We start from the raw sequence: 12,895 nt of genomic DNA on the forward strand, positions 1-12,895 counted from the left end.
TCATTACAAACTTCAACAGTTTGTGTACGTGTGTGTATGTGCGCGTGTGTATATATATATATCAGTAGTGTTTGTGGATTTAATGAATTGAATTGTAGATAATAAATGATATGATATTTCTTAATAAGCGAGAGAGGGCTTAGAATGAGAGTTGCTAAAAAAAGTTGCCCTAGAATGACGTTGGTGCGCTTGTGAGCCTAAATAACATTACTACAAACTTTAGGCGGTGTGTGTATATATATATATATATATATATATATATATATATATACACATAAGTAAATTCAAATAAAAAAAACTATGTTTATGTTATCATTCAGCAATGAAAGTGTATGTGTATTATTGAATTAGTTCTAATGAGATTGTTTACATTTGATTATTCATTTATTCATTAGAATGTTATTATTCTATAATGTATATGCATTATTGGTTTAAATTCAAATATTAGTATTAGCGTGCGATTATTCATCTGTTAATTGTTGAATAATGCCATAAAGTTGTTGATACAAAATTCATATTAGAATAATTCCACAAATATAGTGTTTTTCTTTTTTAACTTAAATTATTCTTCTTATTTAAAAAACTGCATATATATATATATATATATATATATATATATATATATATATATATATATATATACCATTGAACTTTTGTAATCACGTTATTTGCCCTTATTAATGCACCGACAACATTTAAAATTTAGATGAAATTCATTGTAGAAAAAAAAGGAGAAGACTTTTATTTTTGGATTAGAATCTTACAACAATAGATGTTACCTAAGGAACACGCACATGAATATTGCAGGTTTATTAGTGAATCGATATGACATCATCATAGGCTTTTTGTCCTGTATGTGTATATATATACATATATATATATATATATATATATATAGGCTGTGTTCATGGTTGGTGGTAGGGTCCTCCCAGTCGTGAACGGTTTACGGTCGTGATCAGGTTCACGGCCGTGAACACCATGTTGATCGAATTTCGTTGATTTTCGAGGGAAAAGCTTGGATTTTCGCACGATTTTGGTTCCAACTCTTATATAAAATTTCTTTGTATAAATTAATGATTTTCCAAACTATAAGAATTTGACGAAATAAAATGAAATTCAAATTTATTTAATGAATCGGGCTAACGTTGATGGAATAAGGTACAGTTTGTCACATTGTACGACTGGTGTGATAGCAGACTTCCACAAAAGATCATTAGAATGTTATTATTCTATTATGTATATGCATTTTCGTTGTAAATTCTTATATTAGTATTAACATGCGATTATTCATATATATATATATATATATACAAATAACATCTGTGGATTTGATGAATTGCATTGTAGATAATACTTGATAGGATATCTCTTAATGAGTGAGTGAGGTCTTACAACCAGTGATGCTACTTAAAACTTTGCCAAAGAATATAGTCGGTCCACTACTAAACCCGAATGACATCACTACAATCTTCGACAGTGTGTGTGTGTGTGCGGATATATATATATATATATATATATATATATATATATATATGTATATATGTATCAGTACTGTTTGTGTATTTAATGAACTGAATTGTAGATAATAATTGATATGATATTTCTTAATAAGTGAGAGAGGGCTTAGAATGAGAGTCGCTAAAAAAGGTTGCCCAAGAATGACGTTGGTGTGCTAGTAAGCCTAATAACATTACTACATACTTTTGTCGGTGTGTGTGAGTGTGTGTGTGTGTGTCTATATATATATATATATATATATATATATATATATATATATATATATACGAGTAAAATCAAATAAAAACTATGTTTATGTTATCATTTAGCTATGAAAGTGCATGTGTATTATTGAATTAGTTCTAATGAGATTATTTACATTTGAATATTCATTTATTCATTAGAATGCTATTAATTTATAATGTGTATGCATTATTGTTGTAAATTCAAACACTAGTATTAACGTGCGATTAATCATCTATTAATTACTGAATAATGACCTAAATTTGTTGATACAAAATTCATATTAGAATAATTCCACAAAAGTAGTGTTTTTGTATTTTAACTTTAATTATTCTTCTTATTCAAAAAATTGCATATATATATATATATATATATATATATACACACACACCGGTGAAAATTTGTAATGATGTTGTTTGGGCTCATTAATGCAACCAACAAAGTTTAAAAATTTGATGAAATTCGTTGTAGAAAAGAAATGAGAAGAATTTTATTTTCGGAGTACAAGCTTGCAACCATAGATGTTACCTAATGAACATGCACATGAATATTTCAGGTCCATTAGTGAATCGATATGACATCATCATAGGCTTTGTGTTGGGTGTGTGTGTGTGTGTATATATATATATATATATATATATATATATACACACACACACCCTTGTAGCGTTCGTGGATTTGATGAACTATATTGTAGAAAATAATAAATTGGATATTTCTTAACAAATGAGTGAGGGCATAAATCCATAAAAGTGACCCAAAAAGTTACCCATGAATGACGTTGGTGCACTAGTGAGCCCAAATGACATCACTAAAAAGTTTTGGTGGTGTGTGTGTGTCTATATATATATATATATATATATATATATATATAAATGAGAATAATTCTTATTTTGAGAACATTTGAGAACAAATTTCAACTAAAACAAAAAATGTGTAACTTTAAATGAAGTAGAGGGTATATATGTAATTTTTGATTTCCTTACCAAATGAAAGCTATAGGAGCACTTCTTTCACTATATACCATCAGACAACCACTGGCTACGACCCACCATCACTTTGCTGCTACCTTCAACCATCGATCGAACCACCACACACTTGATCTTATCTGATAAGCCTTGGTGAGAACACCACCGTATTCACCACCATATACCCTAATTTACATGGCCTCGGTTAGGGCTAAGAAGTTGATAACATATGAACAAGGTTGGAACATTAAAACTCATGGCATATTTGGTAATAAAATGATGTTTGGGATGTTTCTTACCGATCATGTTGAAACTAAGTGGAGCAGCACTCAAATATATTTTTTTTACTTCTGATGATGACGTCGATGTGTGTTTTTACAACATTGCTACTGATCGATCTAGCTTCATATGACACCAGTGGGTGCTACGGTTTAGCTTCGGTTAGGGTAAAGCATTATGTTCCATGAGTTCGATTTGGAAAAATTATGGCATATTGGAGCTGGAGGCAGCGATTTTGGAATGTTTGTACAGGTAACAGGTAGGACACATGAAGTGGTATTCGCTCTCTGTTATTGGAATTTTTCTACAGGTAACAGGTAGGACAACAATCACTTTTGCAAGGGTTAATTGCTTATCATGGATGATATGATATTGTTATCTGTTTGAAGAAGTATTGACATATGGTTTCATATATTTTGTGCATACTTATCAATCATTTTAATATAAACTATTAAATAGTTGTTTTAGAATAATTAGTCCAACAGTCTTCAGGAAACAAAACATATATATGTAGAAAAGTTATAAATCTAAATATGATAGTTGCAGCATCATTGGTCTGCCATTCGTCTTGCAAGAAACAAAACATATGTGAATATAACGATTCATTACTTAAATTTATCATTATTTAAAAGGTTAATACTTTTTTCCTAGAAGCTATATATCATCCAACTCTACCTAACCCTTATATTCTATGGTAAGCTAAAAGAAAATTTGAAACGAGCCTATTTCAGATTCAAATTATTATATATAGCATTAGTGATCTATAAAAATATAAATTATTGGAATGAAGTAGATTTATTTTCAAGTAACTAATTATGGTTTTCTTGTTTACATATAACACTTAAACATACAAACTTGAAAGTGAAAACATTAAAAGTATTGTCCACATAATCATATGTAATTAAATACATATAAACATATATGATTATATTTATCTAATCACATATGATTTATACAGATAAGATGCATTTTACATTTTTGATCCAATAATTAGTCTTATGTATTTAATCATAGATGATTTTTATACACATGATTCAGTTTTGCGTTCTCGATTCAATACTTGTTCATTGTCTATATTAATATTAAATAGATAAAATCACATGTGATTAAATACACTAGTTGGGGTTATTTTGTATATAACCACATGTGATTATATGTTTTCAATCACATATGATTTATATGGACAAAAACAAATCTTGTCTACATAAATCATATATGATCAATATAGGAAAAAACTATTGAATCGACGCGAAAATAAATATTATCCACATAAATCATATCTCATTAAATACATGTGATTAAACCCGCTACCTACCACCACTACCCGCCACCCACCACTACTACTGCCACGTACCCACCCGACCACCACCTCCACTCACCACACAGTACCTACCATCTACCACTACCCACCACCCAAGATTTGTTTTTTGTATTCTTGATCTAATAATTTTTTCCTGGTGTTTTATATCAAATATGAATAAAATGGATGGTGGGTAGTCAGTGGGTGACAATGTAGGTGGTAGGTAGGTAGGTGGGTAATAGTTGTTTGGTTTAATAACATGTGATTATATTTATTAATCACATGTGATTATATGTAATTAGTCACATGTTATTAAATACATAAGAAGAATTATTGAATTGAAAAATACAAAAATGAATATTTTTCATATAAATCATATGTGATTGGATACGTATAATCATAAGTCATTATATGTATCTAATCACATATGATTTATCTAGACAAGATTTACCTTCACGTTTTCGATTCAATAATTGTTCTTTATCCATTTTAATCATATGTGATTAAATATATTTAATCACATATGATTATATGTATCTAATCACATATAATCGTATGTGATTACATGTATTCAATTATACATGATTTATGTAGATAACATTCATTCTAATGTTCTCGATTCAATAATTTTTCTTTGACAACTTTAATCATATGTGATTAAATACATCTAGTCACATGTTATTATATGTATCTGATCACATATGATTTATATGGACAAAAAAGAATCTTGTCTATATAAATCATATGTTATTTATCACATGTAATCAGATATGATTTAATACATGTGAAAAATTATTAAATGGAAACATGAAAACGAATCTTGTTTATATAAATCATGTGCGATTAGATACATATAATCACATGTGATTATATTCATTTAATCATATGAGATTTATGCGATTAAATACATATAATCAAACATGATTTATGTGATTATATGCATTCAATAACATTTGGATGTTGGCAGTAAGAGGTGGTGGTATGGTGGATATGGGTGGTGGTGGGTGGTTGTGAAGGTAGGGAGGATGGTGGGGGTGGTCATGGTAGGTAGTCGTGGTCGTGGGTGGTGGGTGATGGGGGTCGTGGGTGATAGTTGATTTAGTCTAGTTATGGATGGTGGGTGGTGGTGGCGATGAAAGGTGGTGGGTGTGACAGGTAGTTGGTAGGTTGGTGATGGTGGTTTTGATGGGTTGATAATGTAGGGTGGTGGTTGCATGTGGTATTGTTGGTGGTGGTGTGTCGTGTTGGTGTGTGGTGGTGGTAGGTGTAGGTCATGATGATGTTAGGTGGGTGGTTATAGTAGTGGGTAGTGTTCGGTGGTGGTGATGGGTGGGTAGTGACGGGTGGTGGATGCAGGTGATGATGGATGGTTGTGGTGATGGGTGGTAATGGATAGTGGTTGGTGGTGGTAGCTGGTAGTGGTGATAGTGGTGGGTGTCGTAACCGGTGGTGGTGGTGGTAATGGGGGTGGCGGTGGTCGTAGTGGCTGATGGTGGTGACGTTGGTAGGTGGCAGAGACGGGTGATGGTGATTGGTGGTAGTGATAGGTGAGTGGTAATTGGTGGTAGTGGCAGGTAGTGGTGGTGATGTTGGGTGGTGGTGGGTATGTGGTGGTAGTGACATGTAGTGGTGGTGATAGGTGGTGGGGGTGGTGGTGACGGGTGGGCGGTGACAGGTGGGGGTGGTGTCCGGTGGTGGTGATGTTTAGTGGTGGTGGGGACGGTGGAGGCGAGTGGTGATCATGGGTGGGTGGGTGGTGGAGGTGATTGGTGGTGGCGGTGGTAGTGGTTGGTGGTGATAGGTGGGTGGTAGTGGTGTTGGCGGTGGGGGTGATGGTGGCGGTTGATATTGGTGGAGATGGGTGGTGGCGAGTGGTTGGAGGTGGTAGTGGGTTGTAGGTTATGGTGATGGTTGGATGGTATTGGTTGTGCATGGTGGGTGTGGTGGTTGGTTGGTGGTGGGTAGTAGGTGGTAGTGATGTGTGAGAACCCCTTCTCTAAACTTTACCAAATTATTTCTCCAAACATGCTACATGCATATTCATAATATAATTTACAAAAGACTGGATACAAACCAACTATTAAGATTTTTACAGAGTTATATATATATATATATATATATATATATATATATATATATATATATATATATATATATATTACATAATTTCCCTGGAATTTATACAATAAGTACAAAAGTGATAATATCAACTAATCTACATCTTCTACCAGTACATGACTGTCACAACCCAAAACCGGAACGGCGGAAACGTTCTGGGGCGGAGGATGTCATGTACAATATCATAACAGAGCATAATAGTAAACAAGCAACAACATCATCCATTGCATTAATAGTATAATTCAATACAAGTGTTATGTGTTAATGATATAAGACACCAAAAATGAATAATCAAAATAAAGACGAGTATTGAATGTGCTCCGTCTTCTCAAAAACATGGCCATCTGTACCTGTCTACTGGTGACTTGAGAATACAAGTTTTTTTTAAAAGAGTTGATCAGCATTTAAGCTGGTTAGTTCATCTGTACTTTAGTGTCATTTGCTTTGTATATTTTTTAAGAAAAATGTTTGTAAATGTATAATGTAAATGTTTTTAAGTGTTTGTAGTAAATGTTTGCATCCCCTTGAAAATCCTATATTTTCAACTGAAATGTAGTCTTCTACAAAGACCCGACTGTTCTGCATGATTGTTCTTTTGTAAAAGTATGTGTTTTTCCCAAGTATAACTATCATTACCAAAAATATAATTTACATTTCAAGTGTGTTTACATGATTTCATCCATGAAATCATCCCATTTATGTAGATCTTCAAGTGTTCTTAGTTACACCAAGAACACCAAGAACACATATTGGTGTTTTGGGCCGAAAACAACCTTCTTTGCTTCCATATTGTAAGTATCTATCTCCTATACTTGTTATCTAGCAAGGATACTTGATTTAGAACCTTGAAATCATTATTTTCCGAAGAACAAAAGGGGTTTTCGGTTAGTGCATCTCCCTAAACCGAAAACCCTAAATAAAGGTGCCTTTAATGACTTTAATCCTTCCTAATGTGTAGTATTGAGTCTAGAACACTTCTTTACTTGTTGAAAGCCCTTGGAAATCACCTTAAGCATCAAAGAACAGGAGTTTTCAGCCAACTTTTGGACCAAAAACATCTTGGACCGAAAACCATATGGACCGAAATCCATGTGGACCGAAAACCCCAAAGAACCATACCACTTGGAACGAAAGCTCCCTTAAGTGGCTTTATAACCCTTAGTACTTCTAGCACTTGAATCAAAGTGTTTTCCATGTCCTAGGGTGTCTTAATTTTGTTAATTAGTTTTTAAATGACTAATTTTTTACATATATGTGTTATTATATGTTATATATGACCCTTGTGTGTGTTCAAGTCCTCACTTGACACTTAGCAACCTACACCATCCGTTCATCAAAACCATTCACTACAAGTGAGTTCATACCCCTTAATTAACCTTTTAAATGCTTTTAAATGTTTTTAAATGCTTTAGGGGGGGATACCAGTTGAATCATGTTAAGTTATTAGATTAATCACATGTGATTAATAACTAGCATACAAATGGAATTATCATACTTTAAACTGTTTTACCAAACAAATGAATTCAAACCATTTATCAAACTATTTTACATGTAAAACCCTTTATCAAATTCACTTTTGTATACTAAACCTTTCTTTTACAGTTTTCAAACTCATATATTGTTAAAACCATGTCTACTACATATAGAGTTATATTAAGGTTTGAAGGACTTAGAACTGATAACCCACTTTACTTCCTGTTCCTTGTTTGGTTGTGGACTTAAAATACCCGGTTGTTTGTCCGAGTGTCGTTGAACCCTTAGTTATATATTATGTATATATGTATAGATATAAAGACTTTTATCTCAGTTCAGTAGATTCAGTCATACGAACAGGTTTACTAATAAATTATAATAGGTATAGTTTAGAGTTATACTACTTACTACTTCTAGTCCAATGAAGCATACAAAATTCAGTTCATTCATGAGTAATTACTTACTACTATGAGAACATATGCAACTATACTATGATGAGAACATATACAACTATACTATGATGAGAACATTTACAATGATACTATGACAAGAAACAATACATTCATTATACAAGTACATACATTACATATACAAGTATACTATAACTTCAATGTGATCGACTGTATCGGAGCATACTGTTGGATTAGTGTCTAAGTCCATAACTATTTTGGTATGTACTTGACCCGATGGTGCATGGTCCTTTTGGGTTGCCTTCACCAAAGCAACTTGATAGGATGAATTATGGAGAGAACGGATTAAATATGATATATTAATATATTATGGGAATAATATATTAAAGGAGAAATCATATTGTTTAATTAATATTAGTCAATAATTAATTGGTAATTAGTTTTGTAACTAAAAGAGATTAATTAAACTTAAGGGATTGGAATTGTAATTATAAGATAATTGCAATTTGGGCCATGGATTGCCTTATATTATAAGGTGGACGAATTCTATGGGGGAAGCCCATATGAAATCGTCCAAGGCCTTGAGGAAAGGGCTCCATGGGTTGCTTAGGGCTTAAGCATCCAAATTAGGGTTTCCTTGTTAGATAACCCTAATTGCCTCCTATATATATGGATCCCTTATGACCCAAAAACGTGGCTAAGACTTCTCTAGGGTTTGTGGACGTTTTTGTGCAGCCTCCATCCTCTCTCCTCTTCAACCTCTTGATTATGGTGTTTGTGAAGCATTAGTGGAGTGCCATTTGTGACTCTAAGCTTTCTAAAGTCAATACAAAGAGGAATTGGATTGTTATTGCTACATAACAATCAAGGTAACATCTTAAACCTATTCTCATGTTAATATGATTACTTGAATGCTAGAATTAGGGTTTATAGTCTTGGATAACTTGCATGTACATTAGAGAAACCAAGATCCAATCATTAGGGTTTGTATGAGCACATAGGATGTTCTTATGACCAAAATCCATCAGTGGTATCAGAGCATTGATTGGTTTCTATTGTATTGATGCCTTGTTAATTTGTTAATGCTTGAAAAAATCGGTTTTTTTGCCTCCTGTCTGATGTACTCGGCGAGTCCCATTGTGGACTCGGCGAGTAGGCCCTTACTCGGCGAGTCCATAAGGGGACTCGGCGAGTTTAGCCGTCAGACAGGCGGATTTTCGGGATTTTTACCTATTTTGACTTAGGATAATTGTCATAATTGTTTAAACTTAATAAAATTCGAATTTTGTTAATCATTTATGATTATCCTTGTCAAAATAAAAGATTTTGGTCATCTAATTAGATAATTGTTACCTTATTTGATATATGTTAAGTTATGGAAATTATTTGATCATTATCTTGCAAGAATTTGAACTAGATCTAATTAGATAACCACCAATTATAGTTAATTGCATTATTTGAATTATGTGATATAGAATATTCTTGACAAAGTTTGGAAAAGTTTCAAATTAATCCCTTTAGGTTTTATACTTTAAATTAGAACTCAAAAGTTTTGTTTTGAAATTTAAATAGTTGAAACCCTAATATTTTGAAAAAGGTTTCAAAACTTGCTCAAGTTTTGGAATTTAAATTTTAGATTAAAAAATTTTGATTTTGAAATATTTAAATTCTAAACCCTAATGTTTTGAAATGTTTCAAAACTTGCCCTCAAGTTTTGGAATTTAAAAGTTGATTAAAAGTTTAATTAGGAATGTTAAATTCTAAAACCCTAGTAATGTTTTGAAAAGATTCAAATCACACCCTTATGGTTTTATTAATTAATTAAGGTGTATAATTAAAAGAAGTTTAATAAATCCATAAAAGTTTAGGTTTACAATTTAATTGAATTAAATGTATAATTGTTAAATTTAACCACCTAGTATTTTAAAAGTGTAAAATACACCCTATACTATATATAACATTAAAAGTCTAACATTATATATATGTATGAGTAAAAGTCAGTCTTACCGTTAGTAGGCCTCATTCACGAAGCTGGTCTATAAGGGGTGTTTAAGGAAATTGCCTATAAAATGGCGATTGAATAGGTATCCACTCTTACCCACCGCACTCTTGACTAGTGGAGGGTCGTTAGCCGAACGGGTAGGATAGGACAAAACCTTTCATTATAAGTATAATAAAGTACAAAAGTAAATAAATGTTTTACAAATTCCCAATCTTAGTTACTTAGGCAAAGGGTGACTCAATGTTTGTCATAGTTCGGTGGAGCGTGTGTAGTTTACCGGCACATCGAATAGCTGACTGTAACATGTGAGGGCACCATGTAAGTTTGCATGGTTATTCACACCCGCTTTGTGATCCTCGGCATCCCAGTCACAAACAAGAGGGGCATATCGAGATTTAAACATGCCATTGAAATGTTCAATGAATCTCATAGGATCTAGGAGTTTTCATAGATTTAAAATTTAAATTTCTTTTTCGTTTTTCATGGTGGAAATTAGTGAATCGTCATTCACTTACCTTGAAATGTTCTGCAATTTGGGTTACGGCATCCCTCTCCCGAGTTGTAGAATATTGTGTTGGGTCCTAGCCTTAGTATCTCATTTGGGTGATTTACTAAGGACTCAATCGATCAACTAACTTGAATTTGTTTTCTCCCGTTTCATAGATGTCAAAGTTCGACAACTATGGTCTTCCCAAATCCCGTGGAACAAGCTTTCCACATGAAGATGATATTCCACGATTCGATCGAGGAACAAGAAATCATACTTCACTTCCTCCTCCTCCTCCAATTATTCTCCCTAACCCACAAGTTCGAAGGATTGAAAAGTTCAAGCTCACTCAAGCCGTTTTGGCAAGTAAACATAAAGAAGGAAAGTCGGTGTGTGCACACGTCCTAGGGATGAAGTCACACATTGATAGGTTAAGAATGTTGGGATCCGTTGTCTGTGAGGAGCTGGCTGTTGATTGGGTTCTTCAGTCACTTCCTAACTCGTATAGTGAGTTCGTAAGAGAGTACTATATGATGAATTGCGACATGACCCATATAGATCTCACCTATATGCTTATTGCTGCTGAATCAGGAATGGTTTGGCGCAAAAGAAAAGCAAAGTTGATTGGTGAATATTCCTTCAAGACCTCTATGGATATAGATAAAGGCAACGTCTGAACTAGTTCCCTGTCCTGTTCCAAAAGAGTCAATTTGCTTTTATTGCCAAGAGAAGGGGCATTGGAGACGAAGCTGACCTATTTACCTAAGAGATCTATGAGATGGGAGAGTCAAAACGTACTGCTTTAGGTAAAATCCATTGACTAACTCTTTTAAGCTCCTATTCTAGATTTTTAATACATAATGTGATAAGATTACAATTGATGTTTTGTAGGATCGAAGAAAAGAGAGGAAGCTTAAGGGAAGAAGTAAGCAGAATCTAACCGTGAAGAAATGGATTTTGATTGCATTACTTGAAGATTAGATTCTTGAGCTACTACTTAGAGTTAGAATTAGATTGCTAAGAAATATGTATTAGCAGAGTTTTTCAATGAATTGCATTGTAAGGACAAATTTTTCCGCGATAAAATAAATTTTGATTCTATATTATTTATTTATCCTTGCAATGACATGTATGAAAATTGATGTTTGAAGGTTTCTAATATTAGCAATAATGGATTTGATTCTTAATTATGGAAATGTCCGAATATAGAGAGTTTCTCATCGCCCAAGTTTCAATTGGACAGAAACTTGGAATCATGCAACTTGGTTGCACGATGAATGAGAAATTTCATATTTGGAAATTAGACAAATTCATTAACAAAGTGTCAAGTGAAGGACTAGGAGATCGAGCACACAAAGTTGCGTGTTGATCAAGTCCACCATAAGAGTAACAAAGATATTCGTCAAAATTTACTAAAGGTTTAGTAAATATGATTATACTTATAAGATTAAGTGTAATTCTGAATTGATTGAAAAAGTTCAAATCAATAACAGAAGGAATAAGAAGAATCAAGTAGGCAGAAAGATAAAAGTTTCTCCATTCTAAGAAGAAAGGAGAGTACCTTTTATGCTTTATGATAAGTCTTAATGATTAAGAGCCATATCTCAATTGATACTCTAAGTGAGTCTTAGTACAATTGTATGTCTAAGAAGAGGAATCAAGAATTAAAGAAATGGTTAAATCAAGAAGTCAATCATACTTCGTTCCAAAAACAAGTCTTAGAGTTAAGATTGTGACATTGAGTGATATGTATTAAGAAGGTTAATAACATTCATCAAATGTGGAAAGTTGTGATGTCTTGGATATGACAAAGACCAACTAGGACCAATTTATGAAGTGTTTTGATAAAAAAACTACGCTAACTCTTGAATATTTGTTTGTCAAGAAATGTTTATTGACAAGAGAATCTTATGTGTCGAGGAGTCAGTGGGAGTCTTAATGGTCTTGAAAGGTTTGAAGAACAAATCAAAATAGACCTTATCGATCATCACTAGCACACGAGTTGAGGTTTACAACCTATCGTGTTGACACTATTTTGTTTTTGTGCCAATCCAATCGAGTTAATTATGCATGTGAGTCCTATGAGTTCTCATTTGAATGCATAAAAGGCAAGGACCT

Source organism: Lactuca serriola, chromosome 4, assembly GCF_051521515.1.
Source record: "Lactuca serriola cultivar US96UC23 chromosome 4, Lser_US96UC23_V15, whole genome shotgun sequence".
Lineage (NCBI taxonomy): Eukaryota > Viridiplantae > Streptophyta > Magnoliopsida > Asterales > Asteraceae > Lactuca > Lactuca serriola.